We start from the raw sequence: 23444 nt of genomic DNA, 5'->3' as shown, positions 1-23444 counted from the left end.
AATAACATCGATTATGATAACACATATAGTGTAAACCCTATCTCTGTGTTTATATACTACACAGTAACAAGATAAATTCTAATTGATATGGAATATAATTCTGCTTCCTAAAATATATCAAATATATCACAAGTATTCTATTCTTCATAGAATTCCTTCTTCATGTATATCTCTTCTTGCGTTTGTCTTGATCTTCTTTCCTTTCAATCAGCCGCCTTCCTTATCTGAAAGTCTCCTTAAGTCCTGATATTATCTCCTGATAAATATCTCCTGATAACTTAAGTTCTGACAACTTAAGTTCTGACTTCAGTATAAGTACTGATTTCCAGTTAAGTATTGATTTATCCTGTTAAGTAAGATCTGAAAACTAAACACAAATCATATTAGTCATGACATTATCAAATATATCTAACAATCCCCCCCAACTTGTAAATTAGCATAATATACAAGTTTAAAAAATATTTGATGATGTCAAAAATATTAAGTATAAATGCATAAAAATTTGACTAGATAACTACAACTTATAGTCCTTGTAGCTTTACCATCCTCAAGGTTTGATAACAGCTTCAGTCTGTATACACATCAGAATTTAAGCAGTTGTAGATCTTTGACTTGGCTTCAATTACTGATCTCTTTGATATCAGGAGTTGTTCTGAGATAGTTCTTTAACAAACATCTCTCATACTTTATCTTGTTTGATTCTGTTGGTAGCTAATCGGGGTTTATGCTTATTTAGTTATTAGATTAAAGGTATGTGGGTCCTCATTTCCTAACCCCGAGATTGAGGGTGTCACAAGTTGGTATCAGAGCTACGGGATCTAGTCCCTGAGACAAGTTAGGATTAAAAAGGGTATTTTGGGTATATTTATATCGCGAGAGAGTTCGACTTATATAGAGTTGAGTTAGACTATTAGGTATAGTCTAACGAAAGTGTGTAATAGTGAAAGTGGAAACTAGAGTTGGGGTGTGAGTTAGCTGGAAGCTTTATTTAACCCTAACATTATTTCTTGATTGCTGTTTTGTGTTTTCTCTCAAGATCCCAGTAGTGGTAGTGACTCAGATTCAGAGATTAGTTTGACCGGTACCCCAGTGGACTCCATTCCACCCTCTCCAGAGGAGCCTGTGTATGTTAGTTCGGACCCAGAGGAGGACCCTTCTGAGAGTAGTGAGATCCCTATACAGATTTCACCCTTGAGGCCAGATTCAGAGACCCTGACCCTGAGTCAGAGTCTGGGATGCCTAAGACTGTACCTGCCAGTGTTGGTGGCAAGTTAGCCCAGGACCGAGACTTTGTTTACTCCCGTATTCCTGAGTTGGCAGCTTTGGTGGATAGGCTAGCTCGAGAGACTAGACAGAGCACTTCAGTTATGGATGATGAGTGGCGAGTTCGGGTTAAGATGGTGGAGCAGGTTGCCCGGAGGAGATTGGATGAGGGACCATCCACTAGTGATACTGATGCTGAGGCCCGGAGGCTGCATAAGATTATTCACTGGATGTTGGTTGTGTTGAGAGATATTCTGGATGATTAGACAGGATTGTTGGTTGAGCCGGTAGTTGTTGTTTTTCAGCGCCAGTAGGCTTTGGGATACTTGGTCAGATGCCGGGATCCCCTTTTCATTTGTTATGTTGTATTTCGGAACTTTATAGTAGTAGTTGTTAGAAGTTAGGGGTAGATAAGGGGATATTTTCCAGTTTTTCCTTTGTTTAACCCTGCTGTATTATTGTACCTTATTTTTGAACCTATGGTAACCAAACTTTTCTTTATGTACCCCTTATTTAAATAAATCCATTATCTTGTTTTCCATTGTGCACCCTAAAGATCTGCATAAACTGTTCTAAATGCCATGTAGTATATAATATTTTAAATGTTACATTTTTCCGTTTTGTTAATTTTATTCTCTACATATTAATATTTTCTTTGGAATTTATATTTATTTATGTATTATTTTTTTAATTACATTAATAATTTGATATATTATAATATTTTAACTTTAATTAATTTCTCTTTATCATCAATACTTACATATTATAAATGTATTAGAAACAATTAGAGTTTTGTGTGAAAATTATCTTTTGTGGTAGGGGTGGGCTAATTTTATATGATTTTAATATGAAATGACATTGTTAATCATGTTGACCAATCATTTTTTTTATATATTTTATGTTTTCATGAATAATGTATTTTCCAAAAATTGAATTTTTTGTATTTAAATATTTAGTTATTATTGTATTATTATATTTGAAATTGATGACCTAAATATAATATATGTGTTATAATATATTTTATTTCTTCCATTGTATGATATTTTTTCACATTATAAATTTATAAATATAATATTTTAATCATATCATATAATATGTTTAGGTAATTATTTTTTTATTTATATATATATTCTCTTAATCTTGTGGAGTTTGATCAAAAATTAGAAAGTTGTTTGGGATTTGCATTTCTCGGTATTTGTAATAATATTTTATAATTTTTCAGTTCCAGTAATGATTTTGGGAAAAAATACTTTACACTTAATTGTCATAGTACTTTTAAATATATATTATTAGATTTTTATTTCAATTTTAAATTGTAATAATTTATTATTCTTATTATTATTATATTTTTTTCAAATTTTTAAAAGTCCATTTTCTTAAATTTTTTAAAAGTCCGTGATTCCCATTAAAGCAAAACACATATAATATTTATACATAAATACAATCTAACTGTGTTACTTATTTTATAAGATAAAAGCTAAAATTATCTATTCAAAAATATTTTGTTAAAGGCAAAACAAATATAATATTTATACCTAAATACAATCTATCTGTGTTACTTATTTTATAAGATAAAAATTAAAATTATCTATTCAAAAATATTTTTAATCAAACTTACACATTCCATTTTTTTTAAAAAAATGATATTACCAAATGATTTGTTGATTCGTACTTATATTTATTTTTATTAAGATAATTATTGCTTGTATTTTATATAACCCTTTAAATTTAATTTTATAACATTTAAGAATATATAACTATATTTCAATTTCTTAATTAATTACTTGTTGTTACTTATATCAATAATTTTTTTTAAAGACAATCCGTAACTTTTCTTTTTTTACAAATTGAAACCAAACGCCTGTAATATTTATACCAAAATATATTCTAATTTTTTTTCGTATTTTTTATGATAAAAATTAGTATATAATATTTTTTTATTAGATTTGCATTTCAATTTTAAATTATAATAGTTTTATTATTATTATTATATTTCTTCATCGTTTTAATATTTTATAGGATTGATCATGTAACATTTATACCTAATATAATCTAAATGTGTTTATTGTTTTATAAAATGAAAATGAACTTATCTTTCAAAAATATTTTAAATCAAACTTACACTTTTTCGATTTTTTGTAAAATAATACTATTTTAACACGATTAACAAATAATTTCTTAATTGTTACCTATATTTATTTTTATTAAGATAATTGTTACTTTTTTCTGTTAGGAAGATAATTGTTACTTGTATTATACATATATATATAATATATAATACTTTTATTATTACTTAATATCATTTAAAAACATATATTTATAGTTCAATTTTTTAATTAGTTACTTGTGTTTGTTATAGAAGTTAGTAGCTGTTATAATAGTACTATAATAGTACTAGGGACTTTTTGCCCGCGCTATGCGCGCTCCAAATTTCTTGAATTTTGAATTTTTTCACGAAGTTTGTAATTTTTATAACATAAACGGTTATCTTCTAGTTTTATTTAATTTATTTATTACAGTTATTTAGGTTCCGTTTATTTTGAAATATAAAATTGATATTATAGTTTAACGTTAAATCTCAGTATTTTATTTTAGTTTTCTTTCTCTCACATTTTAACCAATTAAAAGTCTCTTAACTCATATTTTAACATTACTCTTTTACGTTTTTAGTAGTCAATATTTTAATAATCCGAACAACAAAACTGAGTAAATATTTTTTTTAATCAAATACTTTTTTAAAAAATCCAATAAATATTACATAACGTATAATTTATTGCAATATTTTATTTTAAAATCAAAATAATACAAAAACCCACTTATATTAAAACATAATATGTAACACTATTTTGTAAAAATTATAAAAAAGGAGAAAATATCAAAAGAATTAAAAAACCCAAACAACCCAAATTAGTTGGTTTTGGGATATGTTAAACTCCTGTCTTAAAAGAAGCCCACATAAAATCAAAGTCTTGTCTTAAAAGAAATCCAGATAAGAAAACTACTGTGACTTTGAGATTCTCAACTTCTTCAAGTAAAAAGTAACTTCTTTTCACCAAGGAGACAACACTCTCGGTAGAATTAAACTCTTTCTCTACAATGGAGGTATGAATCGATTCTTTGTCTATAGTTTATCTTGCTTTCATACAGTATATATATGCAATGAAACCATGAACAAGTGTTAGAATTTGAGATTATATTGCTTGATTGATAGAGTTTTAAAGTATACACACCTTAACTTAATCGATTAATGTTATATAGAATTTAAGAACATTACTTACTCAAATTCATGTAATTCTCAAGTTTTATATCCTATACATGTAGTGTTCTTGTAAAATCTTTGATTTGTATCTCATGCATGTAATATCTAAGTAAAATAACGTGCTTTATATTTATTGGAACAAATTTATTATGTAATTACAAATGAAGAAATGATCCAGTTCTAGAGCGAAGAATGTCAAATTCAATTTAGGTAAAAATTTAACCTAGAATGTATATACTGTATTTATTTATGTACATTAACATAATACCAACTGAACATATAATGAAGAGAGTATATGTAGCTTTCTGGCAGCAAATGTAGAAGTCTCTGATTTTAGGCACTTTGTAAGTGTATATTTTACAGCGTTAATTTATATAGTGTCAAACTGTAGTTTATTTTTAAATGTATTTGATTTAATGGTACTTGATCAGAGAGTGCCAGAGGATTTTAAAAGTGTTTGTGGTGGAAGAATTCCAACCGGTTTGAAGATATATTGTAAAACACATAAATGGCGTGCTCGATATGATTCAGAAATCAGAAAAATATATCGTCTTACTCGCTTTATGGAGTTTTATAGAATTATGATATATAATCTTGTTTTATTTGATTATCATGGAGATGAGGTCTTTAATGTCAAGATATATAAGGAAGCGGCAACTGAGATAAACTACCCGACGATAGAACCAAATGAGTGGATGTTAAATAAACCGGAATGGAAAGACGAAGAATTCATGGTTTTCTATGGAAACATTCAGTTTCAGAAATCTGTTGCTATATTAGTTTATGATGGTTTTCTTTACAAAATTGAAGTTTACCGTATTAGCGAAAATAGTGCAGACTTGCAAGGTGATGGGATTGATCTGGTAAGATTTATTTGTAATTATTTTCCATATCAGGTCGCATTCATACTTTAATACCAGTGTGCATATGCTGGATACCTGAACAAATTTTTGCATATATGACAGACAATGAAGTCAGGAACAGAAAATTTCTACAAAAACTTCAAACATGAAAACTCTGTCAGTCTGAGGTTCACCACTAAGGAATGAAAATGTGAGGTGGAGAGGGTTGGAGGCCATTGCAGATTTGGGAAAGGCTGGTCTGATTTTGTATCAGACACAGGACCTGGAATTGATGATTCTATAGTGATGTACAAGATGCATAATGATATTGAAAATGTGAACAATGTGAATGTTTGCATCTATAAACATGATGTTTATGAGAAAGATCTTGATAGAGGTAATGTGATAAATTAACTACTTTAAATTCTATATTTAAATTGATTCAATTACGGATATTCTACAATATTACAAACTTATAAATTATTTTATTTTTTGTGGCAGGAAACTTGTTTGCGCCAAAATCATTTCTGAAAATCGTCTCTAAAGATACTCTAGTATGTGGAGGTTTTATAAGTAGTTTTTTATGCGATTTAATCGAAAAGGCTGTATATATAATAGAGTATATATGTTTGTGTGTTTGTTTTGTGTTTGTGTTTTTAAGTGTAATCTGTAAATATTGCATTATTTATTATTTTTTGCAAGGTTGTACCAAGTTTGATGCGGTACAAATACAGTGAAAAGCTCATGAAAATAATGAAAATCTCGTTTGAAGGGCATGAATCTTTCGTTTCATACAACTCGGCAAATGAATATTTTAACTGCCTTGGATATGTGTTAAGGATATTTCATTTGTGCGAAAGAGATACACTTTTATTTACAATGGATGATAGTGATATCATTTCCGCAAGGATATTTCAGGAAAATGGATTAAAGATTGATTATTTAAAAAGGCGTATTAGAGGAAAACAGATGATTGGAAAAGATTGGTAGCAAAACATTCTTGATTTTTAATATAAAAATTAAGTGAGTTTTGAAAAGATTGTGTTCTTGTTTATTACATATTTATTTACTACATTAACACATCTTCTCTACAAGATTAAATTTACTTTGTTCAACCAAAAACATTCAAGAAAAGCCTAAAAATATTAAAACACATTCACCTCCATATATATACATAAACAAAGAGAAGTGCACTCAAATAAAATCAAAATAACTGTAGAATATTATTTTACCATATGTCAAATCACATATTTTGTTTAAACAAATCAAATATTATTAAAAATTGTACCAATAAAAAAGTGGACATAATTTAATTATGATATTATATTTTACTTAAAGAGATGGAATCAATGAAATTAAAAAATATGGATTATTTAAGTATTTTTTAATAAATATTTAACAAAGTCAACTTTATTTCATTTAATTTTTGAAAACAAAATCAACTTTATTGAATGCATGTAAAACACCACCGTATTTTAAAATTGAAATTATTGTAAAAACTTTAGTTTATTATATTTATAGATGACTTCTTTTAAAATAATATATATTTTTTATTATTTTAATTCTTAGACTAATTTCACAAAATAAACAATGTGCATAAAAAGTAATAACATGAGTTAGTTACATAAAAAAGAGAAATACGTAATTGGTTAAATATTTCGATCATAATTAAAATCAAATCCATTTAATTATTCATTTAAGAATATATATCTATATATATATATATATTTTTAATTACCAGAATTTATTATAAAGAATGTTTTCTTGATTGTCACTGCTTTTACTTTTCTCCTCATGAAAAGAAAATGATAAACATAAGATATTAATATACAAAGATCTCAAACCCACAGCAAGGAAAATATTAGTACATCAGGTATAATTACATAAGAAATTTCTACTACTAATTTAAGGCATCAAATGCTTAACTAAAACTTGAAACAGACTACTAGGTTTGGTAACTACCAACGCAGTAAAGAAGCTATGGTGCATATAAAAAACACTACCAAACTGATACATATGCTTGGATATATAGAATAGAACTGAGAAAATTGATCATCAGCCTCTGCACTGAATTATTAGCCAACATCATCCCATCCCATGGTGGATTACCTGCAAAAAGAAAGGCGTCAGTTTACAGATACATAGTTTTTAAGTTTTCGGAATAATGCTCAAGAATATATTCAATATTACCGTTCATATTTATTAATACATAAGTAAATTCATAAAATAAATAAATTGTGGCAAAAAATACGTCAACCATACTATTTCTAGAAAAGCATCATATTAGTGAATCAAGTAATGTCACTAAAATGCTCTGGAAAAACACAATTATAATAATTTGTTCCTACCAAGATTAATAAAATATAATAGAAAATTAATGTATTACTGTCGTTTCAAGAATCTATATGTGCAAAAGGTGCATATTTATTGACACATAAAATACATCATTTAAAAGATATCATACCTTTTTTATGATGATATAGTTACTTAGCCATTTCATCAAGCACAGTCTCACATGGTGTTAGATTACCTACACATACCAGATCATGTACATTCAGACCTTTTTCTAAAAGAAAATAACATATCATGGTTTTGTACCTTACTGAGAGAAAATCTAAAGAATCCACTTGGTTTTCTGTAACTAAATTATCTTCAAAGTCAAGTAACCTCAATTATGTGGGTGCCTCTTTCAGTCTCTTGGTGAGATGATATATTATTCTTTGTTCTTTTACTTCTTATACAGTAATAGGAATACAAAAAAAAATCTCAGCAGTGCTATAAATACATATGGGGATACACTTGCACTGACCATGATCTTTGATCTCATTTCTTTTCCTACTGAATAAATCCAAAAATTTATCAACCAACCATTTAATAGATAATGTAGGTGCAAATTTCTTAGACAACAATATATGATAGTGGGTCCATCATTACGATACAGGGTTGAAGCTTCAAGTAGTTTTTTTCAAAATCAAAAGAAGTTGTATAAAATATATCAGCACCTCTTACTTTTTCATTACAAAAAAAATTCAGAATTTCAAAATATTGATAGAAATATTCTCACCTTTCGCAGAGCAGACCGTCCTGTTGAATTTACTTGCTGTAAAGGGTTCAGCTCATACCATGTGTTATACACATTTATAATTGTATAAGGGATATCAAATAATAAGTAAGAAAAGCCGAACTCATCTTCTAACCGATATGGACTAAGTTGAACGATTGTCATCCAATTTTTAAGCCATTCATAGCCTGTTTTCACCCATTTATTATCCCTGCATGTTTAACTATTGTTGGATTTCTTTTCATAATCCATGATCTACAGTATAAAGAATCTCAGAAGTCCATTACTGCCTGCAAGTTAAAAAAATACATCAATAAAGGTGGCGAAAACACCTTTAAAAATATTGAGAAGGCAATAGATAATGTTAACGATCAACTTTCAAAAGATTATCCTTATATCATAGCTGAAGGATATTTTGGAACAGCAGATGCTGGCAATTTGACTTCTTATAAACTGTTCAATACCAATTCAAGTTTTTTGCAGGAGCCATTTAATCAAAAATGGAAGAATCCACAATCCCTTTAGATATTATCACAAATTGTGTAGCTACTTTGGTCATGATTCTGAGTACCAAATTTTCACAATTCACTGTATAATAAGAATAACAAGATTCACCCAATGTTGAGTTTGCAGCTTATATACTGGAATTTGCAGCCTTAGCACCCTTTAAAGCTAATAAGTAGATAAAACAACTTGTTTGTCAATGTTGTAGATAATCTTTCTTCTTGGAAACATAAAGTTATATATTTGATGCCTCTTCGAAGAAATACAAGCTGGGCTAATTAAGGGTATTGCACATATATAAATTATGTTCTAGAAAAATATACACATGTTCAGTTTAACTACATTGACATATCTATAAAAGTAGTTACTCTATAAAAAACTAATCTTGAAGTGGATTTTATTTCCAAAAGTAACATAAATAGGAAACTCACGATCTATAGTAGCGTAAGTTTGAATTCATCTTTTTGGTCCATTTTGACACAAGTGCAACTTTGAACCTGACCACTTAATAAGACATTTGTGCGCTTCTATCCAGGGATTGTAAAACTAAAAAAGAAGGTATAAAATAATTATACATGAAAATACGTTAAACTTTTCAGATTTTTCGCCGCTACATTTTTATCTGTAACTTCCTCGCCTCCTGCTACATACCATTCAAGTACTTTTTACTCACATGTAGATATTGTCATCATGGAGCTATATCGAAAAGATGAGGGCTCTTGATCACACTGAATTCTCAAGAGTTATAGTTTCAAAAGAATGTGCCACAATTGAACATAAAGTGGAAGTAAGAACCAGATACGTGTATAAAAATAAATTTATAATAACATGCATTCTTTAGTGTTTTGGTTAAAGAATTAACCTTTAAAGCTGAAGGCCTTCCACTTTATTCTTTCAAACTGGCTCGTTTTTGTAATACAACCTGTCAAAAGAATTAAATTTATACAAAATTCATATCGAAATTATATAATTAGAGATTGTCATGGATATGTGCATACAAAAAGATTAGCAATAACATATTCTCTTTAGTTTTTGCAATTTATAAGCACTAACATATAAACTGAAAGTGCAAACACTTAATTGTATAAAATAACCATGGTTCAATAACACAACCTGCAACATAATAAAAGGCATATAAAATACAGATCAGAGGTCACGATGGTTTAGCTAAATAGAGGATACGTCTGCAAAAATGGCAAATAAGAGAAGTAAGAATATTAGTTGTAAAAACCAAGATTAATAATTTAGCAAAAAAAAAATCAAGATTAATAATAATTTCAAGAATTGAAAGATGTTTATCAATTAATGGCCTGCAAACACCATAAGATTGTTAACGAAATTCGAAATCCTGAGAAAATAGTATAACTAACCACTTCGATACAGAGATATGAAATTCGAAATCATGCATCATTGATCAAAAACAGGTTAGACATACAATGAATTCACCACGATTTTGTAAACACTACTCTAAACTTTATCAACACATCATTATCTCCTGCCAAAACTAAAATAAATATAAGTGAACAATAAGCATATAAACATATAAAATAAATACAATTAACAATACTAAAATCACGAAACACGGAGATTGAAAAGATGAAGGAAAAGAAAAATTGGAAAAGAAGATGAGATGGGACATAATTACTAACCCGTTCGATTCATTGTGTTGCATTCATATATTAAATATAATAAAGATAAAGATTTGTATAGCACATATAACCTGCAAAAAGAGAGAAAAAAATGAGATTCAAAGATTAGAAATTTGTATAAAGAAGAAAATCGGTTCATTCATCATGATGAAACTGGGTACGTGTTTATATCTATATATCTATCTAATTCAAATGAAAGGAAAAATTAAGGAAGATATTAATTAGTGATTATTTTGATAAGAAATTTGAAATTCAAAATATAACCAATAAGGATTAGTAAATTTCTTGATTAGTTGCCGAAATAGTGGATCTGGAATAAGTAGAGTAGTGTGCACACTTGGTTAGTAAATGGGTTATTGGTGGATAATCCATAGATCTCTACTTTTATATGCAAAATGGGTCATTGGTAATTTTTTTTACCCATTGGGTAAATTAAGGAGTAGTCATTAAGAATATATAGAGAGAGAATGAGAGAGAATAAGGAAACCAATAATTATCATTGAATTAGTGTTGTAACAGATGTGAGAAAATCATGCAAATCTTTCCTTAGATAAGATGTGTAAATTTTAAAATTCAAAAAAAATTCATGTTTAGTGTGTTGATGGGTAAAAAAATGGGTAAACTTATATGGATATATCCATGGATATATAAATTTTGTACTTAATATGGGTCATGGGTAAATTTTTTTACCCATAACCCATATTAAGTATTAAATCACTAGATCCATGGATGGGTAAATTTATTTACCCATTGGGTAAGTTTTGTGGATATATCCATGGATCTAGTGATTTAATACTTAATATGGGTAATGGGTAAAAAACTTTACCCATTTGGAAAATGGGTAAATTAAGAAGTACACTTTAAGAATATATAGATAATTGAATTAATGAAATAAATATAACTGTATACCTACACTTTAGCATGTGCAACCCAATTACATCTTACCAAGTGCAACCAATATGACGACCAAACCATACCACCAAAACCCCCTTACTCTAATTATATATAGGATATAATATAAAGATATAAACATGTACCTAATTTTATCAAGATGAATGAATCAATTTTCTTATTTACATAAATTTCTAATCTCTGAATCTCATTCTTCTCTCTCTTTTTACAGGTTATACGTGCTCTACAGGTTAGTAATTATGTTCATCTTTTCAATCTCTGTTTTCGTGATTTTAGTATTGTTATTTATATTGATTTTATATGTTCATATACTTATTGTTTACTTATATTTGTTTTGGTTTTGGCAGGAGATGATGATGTGTTGATAAAACTTAGAGTAGTGTTTACAAAATCGTGGTGAATTCAGTGTATGTGTGTCTAACCTGTTTTTTGACTAATGACGCATGATTTTTTAACCTATGCCTAAATACATAGCACATGATTTTTTGATCGTGGTGAATTAAGTGTATGTGTGTCTAATCTCTGATTAGTATTGTTTTTTAAGTAAATTTTATATGTTTATATATTTATTATTTACTTATATTTATTTTTATTATGACAGGAGATGATGACGTGCTGATAAAGTTTACAGCAGTGTTTACAAAATCATGCTGAATTATGTGTATGTGTGTCTAACCTATTTTTTGATCAATGATGCATGAAACATTGTCTCCTTCTTCCGCGCCTAATGGTCTGCTATATTGTCTCATTTTTCACACGATTCATTCAGATCGGGTGAGAAAAAGCATAACTTCTCCACCCTATGTAAATACTAAGACAACTAAATTGGTCTCCCAAACAAATGGTACAGCCCAGTTACATACCTCATCAGGTTTGTGTACTTTATATGTGTGAATGATTTATATTATTGTTTATGGTCACAAATTGGATATCACCATAAGTTGCATCAAAATATATTTGATAAATGTTCCTTTTGTGCCTTTGCACAAAATATATAACATGTCACCTTCTTATCATAGGCTTTAAGTATAGTTTTTATGTTACAGGATAATTCAAGAAGTTCATAGAGGCAAGTGAATATAATGTCTTCATTCATTTTTCCCTAAAAAAATATGATTATAATTAATTTTTTGTTTTTGTTTTTGAATGTATTTTTGTATTGTAATTGATATAGACACAAAATAATCTGTCATTGCACTTTGCACTTTAAGGCATGTTCTGACCAGTTAAAGAGATCTATTAAATTCTCTAAAGAATGTAGCTTATCTAGATGTCTAGTTTCTCAAGTTGCATAGAGAGCAGCTGAAGCATACAACAGTCACAGGTAATTAGAAGTCGAGAATACATAGTTTTCCAACCTGGACTGCAAAATCAGGAGCTGTTGGAGTACCAATATCTGTTCATCAAAATTTTTGAACAACTCTTAATACTCATTTGGTTGGTAGTACTTGGCCTTCTGAAGGATCGTTCAACAGTGGAGGCAGAAAGCTGAGCCTCGCTGCTCGAGTAGCTACTGGTATAACATTGACTTCATCATCATTTTTCTCATTAATAGGCTCCAAGGTATCTATATTTCTGGACCTTATCTTCTACGATAGGTTTGAGATACAAACATAAAATAGAAGTGCAAGATCCCGGAGAAATATACCTATGATGTCTCGTGCTAATCTTTATTATTTCTAATTTGTTTACAAGATTTACCCATTTCTTCTCAATTAACAGTGCAAGCAAAAAGTATTACTTAAGCCATCAAGACTTACATCAGAACTTAAGTGCGGATACACTTCAGGGATGAAAAGCGGCTGATTTACATGAGAAGATCTGGATTAAACAAAAGAAGATATGCTTGGAGAGTTGTACAGCTAAAGGACTATAGTAGATAATCTCTGATTGATGTATTTTAGGAAACAGAACATATCATATCAATTAGGAGATATCTTGTAACTGTGTACTATATAAACACATATTAGGGTTTACACTATAAGTGTTATCATTCAAGAGAATATTATTTATTGTAACCCTATCAGTTCTTAGTGATATCATACATCACTGAGAGAGTAGATTAAACCTACTGTAACATAGTTTGATATATTGAATAAACTTCTTTTCTGTTACATACTTGTGTTTATAATTGAATTGACTGTAGATACTATATTCAACCCCCTTCTATAGTATCATTGAGGCCTAACACCCCTTTTAAGAACGGCGCCAAGATTCTGCAAGCACTCGTCAAAAGAATCACCGAACACAGAGAAATTGTCCATGAACACCTCCATATTCGGACCAATCATGTTAGAGAAGATAGCCATCATGCATCTCTGAAATGTGGCAGGTGCACTACACAACCCAAAAGAAACTCTTCTGAAGGCAAAAGTACCAAACGAACAAGTGAAGGTAGTCTTTTCCTGATCTTTTAGAGCAATAAAAATCTGATTATAATCAGAATAGCCATCCAGAAGACAATAGTACTCATGCCCAGCCAATATGTCAAACATCTGATCAATAACCGGAAGAGGGAAGTGATCCTTCCTTGTGGCCTTATTTAGCTTCCTATAATTCATGCAAACTCTCCACCCCGTGACTGTTCGAGTAGGAATGAGCTCATTTTTCTCATTAGCAACAACTGTGATACCTCATTTCTTCGGCACACACTGCAGTGAACTCACCCAAGAACTGTTAGAAATGGGATAGATGATCCCTGCATCTAGCCATTTGAGGATTTCTTTCTTCACAACTTCTTTCATGATCGGATTAAGCCTTCTTTGTTGCTCAACAGTAGGCTTACTACCTTCCTCTAGCAGAATTTTATGCATACAATAAGAAGGGATGATTTCCTTGATATCTGCTATAGTCCATCCAATTGCCGACTTGAACTCTCTTAGAATTCTTAAAATCTTTTCCTCATCACTACCTTAAAGGTCAGATGCAATAATAACAGGAAAAGTAGATGTATCACCTAAAAAAGCAAACCTTAAGTGTTCAGGCAATGGTTTAAACTCAAGTGTAGGAGCTTCCTCAATAGATGGCTTGAGGCGCTTTGGAGATTTGTTCAACTCCTCCAATCCAAGAGATTGAAAAGGCATATCTAGCCTTCGCTTCCAAGGAGAAGCATTCAAATACTGCAACTGTTCATTACATTCATCATCTTCACTATCTGAATTCCCTAACAAGGCCTTCTCTAAGGTATCAGACCTTAGCATTTGATCAAGTTCTGAAGTAACCATAGAATCGACCAACTCCACTTTTAAGCACTCCTCATTTTCAGTCGGGAATTTCATGGCATTAAAAACATTGAACGTCACATCCTGATCCAGCACTCGTATAGTAAGGTCACCCTTCTGCACATCAATCAAGGTTCATCCAGTAGCCAGGAATGGTTCCCAAGATTATGTGAATCTTCTTATCCTCCTCAAAATTAAGAATTACAAAATCAGTAGGAAAGATGAGTTTATCCACCTTGACCAAGACATCCTCCACAATGCCCCGTGGATATGTAATAAAACGATCGGCCAACTGCAAGGTCATATAAGTAGGCTTTGGATCAGGTAAGTCCAACTTCTTGAAGATTGACAAGGGCATCAGATTGATGCTAGCTCCCAAGTCACATAAGCATTTTTCAAATGACACTTTTCCAATGGTACAAGAAATAGTGAAGCTTCCAGGATCTTTAAGCTTCAGAGGCAACTTCTGTTGCAATACAACACTGTATTCCTCCGTAAGAGCAACTGTCTTTAAGTCATCAAGCTTCACTTTCCGAGAGAGAATATCTTTCATAAACTTCGCATAACTAGGCATCTCTTCAAGAGCTTCAGCGAAAGGTATATTGATACGAAGTTTCTTGAACACCTCCAGAAACTTCTCAAATTGCTTATCCAGCTTTTTCTTCTACAGCCTCTTAGGAAAATGAGGTGGAGGATATATTTGTTTCTCTCCTATATTGCCCTAAGGAGGAGTATGTTCCACAGTAGTCTTTCTTGGTTCCACTTCTGCTTTCTTCTGCGCTTTTTCTTCAGCCACAGTTTCTTCTTCCGAAACTTGAGATTTTTCGGGATTTGTAACCTTCCCAGACCTCAATGTAATTGCCTTAACCTGCTCCTTAGCTTCCCCCTTTCCTGGCACTTCAGTGTCACTAGGGAGTCTACCAGGTTGACGATTTAGCAAAGTATTGGCAATTTGCCCAATTTGATTCTCCAAGGTCTTGATAGAAACCGCTTGGCTCTTGAACATGAGCCTCAACTCCTCCAATTCAAATTTTTCATTCGAGTGTTGCAGCTGGAGTTGTTGTCTTGGTGCATATTAGGGTTGCTGAAAACCAGGAGAGTTGTATTGCTTTGCTGCATACTGCTGATAAGGCTGCTGAACCGCATTCTGAGTATTGCTCCAGCTGAAGTTAGGATTATTGTGGTTGTTGGGATGATAGGTGGCTGGAACTGGTTGCTGTGACCTCTGAAAGTTGCTCACGAACTGAGCGATTCACTAGAAATAGCACACTGCTTCGTCTCATGGGCACCAGCACAAAGCTCACAAACACTAGTGATCTGATTAACTCCATAATTAGCCAAAGAATCCACCTTCATCGTCAAAGCCTTAAGCTGAGCAGCTATAGTAGTAGCTGCATCTACCTCCATAATTCCTGCTACCTTGCCCTGACGTAGTCTCTGAGTTGGGTTTTGGTATTCATTGGCAGCCATCAGCTCAATCAGTTCATAAGCTTCATCTTAGCGTTTAGCCCATAAGGCTCCTCCTGATGCTGCATCAAGCATGGGTCTAGAAGTAGCACCCAATCCATTATAAAAGCAGTTAATGATCATCTAGTCAGGAATTCCCTGGTGAGGACACTTTCTAAGCATCTCTTTGTAGCGATCCCAAGTCTCACATAAAGATCCTCCAGATTGCTGAGCAAATTCAGTAAGTGTGTTTCTGATTGCAGCAGTCTTCGCCATAGGAAAGAATTTAGTTAGGAACTTTTGAGCAAGATCCTCCCATTTGGTGATAGACCCTGGTGGTAGAGAATATAACCAGCACTTAGCTTTATCCCGTAGAGAGAATGGGAAAAGTCTCAACTTAATAGCATCTTCAGAAACTCCATTGAACTTGAAAGTGTCGTAGATATCGATGAAATCTCTAATGTGCATGTTGGGGTCTTCTGTCGGAGAACCCCCAAACTGAACTGAAATCTGTATCATCTGAATCGTGCTCGACTTGATCTCAAAGGTGTTAGTCGAGATGGCTGGTCGGACAATGCGCAACTAAATATCATTAATCTTCGGCTGAGAGTAATCCATCAAAGCCTTCATATTCGCTTCTGGTTCTCTCATTATAATAAGAGCTTCTTCTTCAACTTTCTTCTCAACAAGAACTTCTTCAAAAACTTCCTTAGCTATTACAACTTCTTCCTCAGCTTGATCCAGTGTTCTCTTACGAGATTGAGAACGCGTATGCATACACGCTCGCTAGAGTACCTGAAACACGACAAGGAAATAAGTAAGTAACAATGTCCGAATCAATGAACTTTAACGACCACTGATGACAAACACATAAACTAAAAATTAACACCGAGTCCCCGGCAGCGGCGCCAAAAACTTGTTAGGACGAAAATACGCGCTAATATTCACACAAGTATACGCGATCGCAAGTAATATAGAATCAATTCTAGTTCGTTCCCACAGAGACTGGTTTAGGTTAATTTCAATCAATGCACTTATGCAACAATGGTATGGTTATTATTCAATGCTAAGACAAATAAAAATTTGAGATTGTTTATAACTATGATTAACTAAGATATTATACTAAAGAAAATTAACTAAAAGATTGAAAGGAGTGATTAACTATATGACATAAACATGGGTTTCTAACTTCATTACTTCTTCATTCAATAGCCTTTTTGTTCTCAACCTTCGCATGCAATGGTGATGACACTAATCATATAACACGAAACTAGTAAACGCCAACTTTCGTTGTACGAATACCCTACTATCAGATATCCATAAAAGAGATAGAAGATGAATAGATGCCGATTATATTGAGACCCTATATGTCTATAGAATTTGACAATATAACGGTTTAATGCACAAGTTATCTATCATGATTACATAGGGCAAGTAAGATGGTTAAAATTACCTACGAATCGTGCATAACAAATACATGAACCTATGCTAGCATGGTAAGTTCTAAACCCCTATATTCCCTTTCGCTTCAATAGAGATTAACACGCTATCTTATAAGTTTGCGACGCTTTTAAGATGAATAAGTACAACCAATACTAGGTTATCATACAATCACCACACACTAAGGTATCGAAATAAATTAACTAAAGAAATTCATAAGTAAATCCGCTAGAACCCCACGATAACGATTAGCCCATAATCGGACTCATCATCAACGTGGGTTCCGATGGAAACATGGTATAATAAACATAGTCTTTATACTGAATAAATAATAAATCAAGTACGTAACAAGAGTATAGGTTCAACAAAATAAGAAACGAGCATCCAAGATTACAACTTAGAACAAAGAATCACAAGAATAAACTAGGTCTTCTTCGCCTTTATTGAATTGTGCTATAGGTCTTCTTGTCGATCTCTCCTTAAGCTCTGTTATGTCTCCTCTTTGAAAAACGATCTTAAGTTGTCATTATATAACAGCCCATGCAGATTAGAAGCCCATAAATCAGAATTGTAAGAGAATCAGAATTCTTTCATCCCGACATGGCGCGACCGCGTGCTTCATCAGCGCGGGCGCGCTGACCTTCTATACTTTTGTCGCGACCGCGCGCTAGCCTAGCGCGGGCGCGCCGTCCTTCCGGAAAAACTTCTAATTTTACTTCTCTTTAATTGCTGGTTCCTGACGGTCTTTGCACAAGCGATCTTCATGACACCTTCCTAACACCAATTTAACATCAAAACAATGTTAAATCACCTAGATTCCTGATATATGCCTGAAATGCAAAACACTACAAAAATACATCAAAAACATAAATAACTTGAGTACAAAACACCAATTCAAGCCTTTATAGAGCATTCCAAGTGGACATAAATGCCACATAACACCATCTATCAGAATGATGAATCAACAGATGAACTGAGGGAACATAAACAGAGGATGCAATGGTGTTTGGATGTAATGGAAGAGAATCTGCTGAGGAAGTTTCTTGAAGATTTTCCAGACTGTGTTAGAGTTCAGAATGAAGAGTAAAGTTTGATATTCACTCAAGTAAGAATGAATATGATTACTTGATTTATGTATTTAGATAGTTTTGACATCATCAATTGGAACTTGTACATATTGCCATAATACACAAGTTGGGGGAGATTGTTAGATATAATTGATGATATCAGCAGAAATTATCAGAAGTTCATATCAGGACTTATATCAGCATTTACTGAAGAGTGACGTCATCAGTACTTATATCAGTACTTGATGATCAGCAGATGATGTCATCAGAACTTGTCAGTTCAGTAAATATTCCAAGAGAAGAAGGAAGACAGGAATTCAAGGCGGTGAATGACTTTATCTCAGAATCATTGTAATAGGTTTCCTTGTTGTTAATAGAATATGATTCCTTATACATTGTGTAGCTGTGCTCTATATAATGCACATATTAAGTTCATGCTATAAGCATTGCGAACATTGTTATATCATTCGCATAACCTAGAAGCTATCAATAATATTTGTTCATCCTTTCGAGAGAGTACGTTTGTGATCAGTTTTTATATGTTAATATAAAAAATATTGATTCTGTTGAAATAATATCGAATTGATTGCATTAACTGTATTCAACCCCTTTACAGTTATTACGGGCTAACACTATATCACCTCATCAAGTCCATTCTTAGTCATACAATCATCACGACAACCTATATATAATTGGACAAGACGTAAAAATGGGACTTAAGTTTTAAAAAAGATTTTTGAGAAATGTGTATTTTGAGTGAGGCCTTCATCGTGAGAGTATATTCATAGTAGAATTTATTACACATAAATCAAACCTTACACATTTAGATACTATATTGAAAGTTGGTTAAGTGCTTTTGTAGTGAGAATTTTGTGTGTATTCTAGTAGTTATTTTTTTCATAAATGTATGTATACGTTCGTTTCAAGGTTTTATTGTTGAGTAAATAAAATCTACCTTGGAAACTTATTTGTCTTCGTTTTACTATCCATTACATTCGGTTTCGAGTTTGTTTTCCGCAAGAAAAGTACTTAGAACTAAAGAGTTATATTTACCCCTTCTATAACTTTATTTGGACTCAATAATTGCATAATGTTTACCTACACCACGCTACTGCTTGTTGCAACGTTGTTTTGATGAACAACGTGCCTCGATCATCTTAGAAAATTATTCCATGGACGCAGCTACACCCGATTTGCAAAACAGAACTTTTCAAGTTATATATAATTACTAAAGGACTTCAAAAATATATATATATATAATTACTAAAGGGAAGAATTTCATCCGGTCATCTTAAAATTTCGGGCAGGAAGTGAAGGAGGTGCAACGTTGAGCAGAAGGTTGTATATGAAAAATACTCCTCCCTCACTAAATTGTTTACATTACTTTTCGGCACCGTTTTCAATACTGTTTAAAGTATACTTTCATAATATTTATTTTTAAAAAAATTTCTGAAAAAAAGTTTCATGTTTAAACTTTTATTCAGAATTTTTTTTAAAAAAAAATATTATGAAACTATACTTTATTGAAATTTTGAAATACGTGCAAACAGTGCACGTAAACAACTTACCGGGACAGAGGGAGTATCACATAAAATAATATATTCTAATCAGGTCACGGTAATACGAGGGGAAAATTGTAAATTTAAAAATATTAATTATTTTTCAGAAAATCCCATGTGCTACAGTTGTACTTGCACTGCCAGATATGACAGTTTTGTACACATGTAATGCATGGTTTATTATAAATTGTTTTTTAAAAATAATTTCTTTCGGTTTTATAAGATATTTTTTTCCAAAATGTCAATTAAATATATATATTTTTTATAAATTATAATAATAATAAAAAAATAGAATTTATAAATTAATTTCTAAATTTTAGAATATGTGAAATTTTTACTTTAATAATATAATTGATGTTTGTAACAGTGACGAATCAAACATACTCTCTTTCACGTACAAACTCTAATAGATAGTAGAAGAATTATTTGGATTAATTTAAAAAAAAATACAACTTAAAATATTTTAAAAATAAAAAGTTGAATTCCAATTGAGTATTTGTTCATGTAATTTCATTATTATATGTAATTTATAAATTAATTAACATATGAAATAAAACTTACAAAAATAAAACAATTATCCAGAAATGTAACTTAACTAATTATTGATTTAGAGTTGTAGGTTATTTGTAACTTTATAACAAATTCTAGTTTATTGAAAGATCAGAGCTAAACATATCAAAATTAGTACGAAAATTTTGTACCAAATAATATTTTTTTTTTTACAAATATGACTTATAGCCTTACAATTTGTAATAAATTTTCGGAGGTGAAACCCAGGACTTGGATCGACAGAGGATAAATTTTTAACCACTTAAATTATCCAACCATGCTCAATACTATATTATTCGTGACTTGACAATTTAATTTTTTTTTTATCATTCACTATTATTAATTACTTTATTGCTAATTATACCACAATACATGATATTTATTAATCATTTTGAATATCAATTTGTGATCTCTAGCATTATTCTAATTAAAATTAAAACCCAATTTTAAATGTTATGGTTAAACAAACTGCCTATAATTTAACTCATTAACTGACGTAGATTTTTGCCATAACAAAAACGGCAAAAGCCCAATTGTGATGAATATTTAGTAGCTACACAAGGCCCAGACCCAGGCCCATCACAATAATGTCCAAAGCATACACACACTCCTCTTTAAAACCCTAGATAGATATACCCACCCATTTTCAACTCTCCCTGCAGCTTTCCCTTCCACATATAACTCTGTTAATAACATATTCTATACATCTAAGTTTATTGATATTTTGATTTTGTGAATTCTTCAAGTGCCCAATGATGGAAAATCATAATATATTGAGCAGTGATATCTTGTGGTTGATAATCATCTGTTTTTACTCTTTGCCGGAAAAATAAAAAATCACAAAAAGAGCACACACTGGGCACTTTGTTCTTGATCAGGGGCGAAGAGTAAACGCTTTTGATGAATCCTATTTGATTATTACACTGTTGATGATTTACTAATGCTATGAGATCTGAGGGCTTTTCTTTTCCCCTTTTTTGGTTATTTACATTTTGTTTTTGTGTGCATCTGTTGTTTATTGATTTGATTTACGTAAATATTTTAATTCTTTAGATTAACATTATTCAATTGGTGAAACTCTATATTAACCGTATGAACTAAGCATTATTTGTTTGTTAATATCACTTGGATTCTTTCGTTATTGGAGTGATATATGGTGACATAGTTTACTTTCTTTTTGGTGCAGAGGCGATATACTTGATAAATCCACAAACCCTCGGCGCCTATTGAGTATGTTTGAGCTTGATTTCAGAGTTCGAGTTCGAATCAGTATTTGAGCTTCACAGAGAGTTAGAGACTAGTCGTTTTTCGACAAGCTGATCTCCATAATCTGTCAAACTTCAACTTAATGTTAAAAGACCTCTAAGTCTCTAACCTTGTAACTTGATTAGTAAATTATCGTTCGGCATAAATTATTGCTCTAAATAGGATTGTTTACAAAAGATTCGATCTTAATAAATAGGATTGTTTTGAGGAGGTTTTGGTAAATAATTCGTACTAGCCTATAATCCGATGCATGGGCTAATAATAACATTTGCATTTTTTTTATTTTATATAAATTATAAAAATAATAAATTTTATTCGAGATTGAGATTAATGAAGTTTAAATATTTATGTATTATTTCATATTCATCAATATGATAAATGTGTTAACCAACCGACAATAAAATCACTTTTCGTTTTTATAGTATTTTTAATAAAATTATATTTATTTAAATTTTGTTTTAGAACGTGTTAACATATTTTTTGATTTTGAATATATGTTGACCCACCGAATAAATGAGAGATTTGTAACTAGGTCAAGTTTCAAGTCATCTAACATTTTTAAAATGTTAGATACTAAAAGGCAAAGGGATGCAATTTTAAAATGGATTATTTCCGATTGCTTTCGGATTGAGCTGAATGTGTTTCGATGACTTCGTGTTTTTCACTAATAAATTGGACTATATATGTATCTACTTGGGTTATATTTAGGTCCAATTTTTACATTATTAAATTTACATAATTTTTTCGATATTTTTAGTTGTCTGCAACACCGTGACATGTGGACGTTATCATTTATATCGTTTTTTTTGCGTCGTATATATAGATAACTTTTTTTTTTCTAGTTGATCACACTACGTGCAGTAGGATCAAATTCCTGCCCTCAAATAAAAAATTACAAGAGCTCAACCATTTTGTTGGCTCATCGTCTTATGTCAAGAGAATTTAACTCAAAGTCATTGTGAATTGTGATGAATGTAATGTTGTAAATATTATTAATTTTATTGATTTTTTAATAAATGACATTTAAGATCATTTGTTTAAATAAGAATTCGATTTTTTTCATTACCAACCAAATCTGAATGCTATTTTTAATAATATTCTAGTTTAATATTGGTAATTATAAAAGAAGTAGTACTAGATTCTCCAAAAAAAAATTCCCAATTTTTTTATCAAATGATTTGATAAATACATGTTTTAATTTGTCGGCGCATATTCATACAAGCGGAGTCTCATATTATCTTTAGGAAAATTGTCGTCTACTATATGACATATCAGCATTTGGTAAAGTTTTTTGGGGCAAAAATTTGGCAAACCAAGCATTTCTCTTCCAAAAAATAGCTTATTTAGGGCCCATTTGATAAAAGTGAATGAGTAAATTTGAACTGAACGGTGAGTTTGCGTTGTTC

The 23444-nt window shown here is 31.0% G+C and overlaps 1 long non-coding RNA gene and 1 other non-coding gene across 2 annotated transcripts; both read left to right on the top strand.

The window, feature by feature from the left end:
- Positions 1-16311: 16311 nt before the first annotated feature.
- On the top strand, positions 16312-16418 carry LOC141715964 (small nucleolar RNA R71). The gene has a single exon (XR_012572702.1). It is a non-coding gene; the product is annotated as a small nucleolar RNA R71 (small nucleolar RNA).
- A 4961-nt stretch (positions 16419-21379) lies between these two features.
- LOC141712930 (uncharacterized) lies at positions 21380-22357 on the top strand. Its single transcript, XR_012571731.1, has 2 exons — positions 21380-21862; positions 21959-22357. It is a non-coding gene; the product is annotated as an uncharacterized LOC141712930 (long non-coding RNA).
- The last annotated feature ends 1087 nt before the right edge of the window (positions 22358-23444 follow it).

The sequence above is a fragment of the Apium graveolens genome, chromosome 3, assembly GCF_009905375.1.
Source record: "Apium graveolens cultivar Ventura chromosome 3, ASM990537v1, whole genome shotgun sequence".
Lineage (NCBI taxonomy): Eukaryota > Viridiplantae > Streptophyta > Magnoliopsida > Apiales > Apiaceae > Apium > Apium graveolens.
This window is presented reverse-complemented; position numbering and strand designations above follow the sequence as displayed.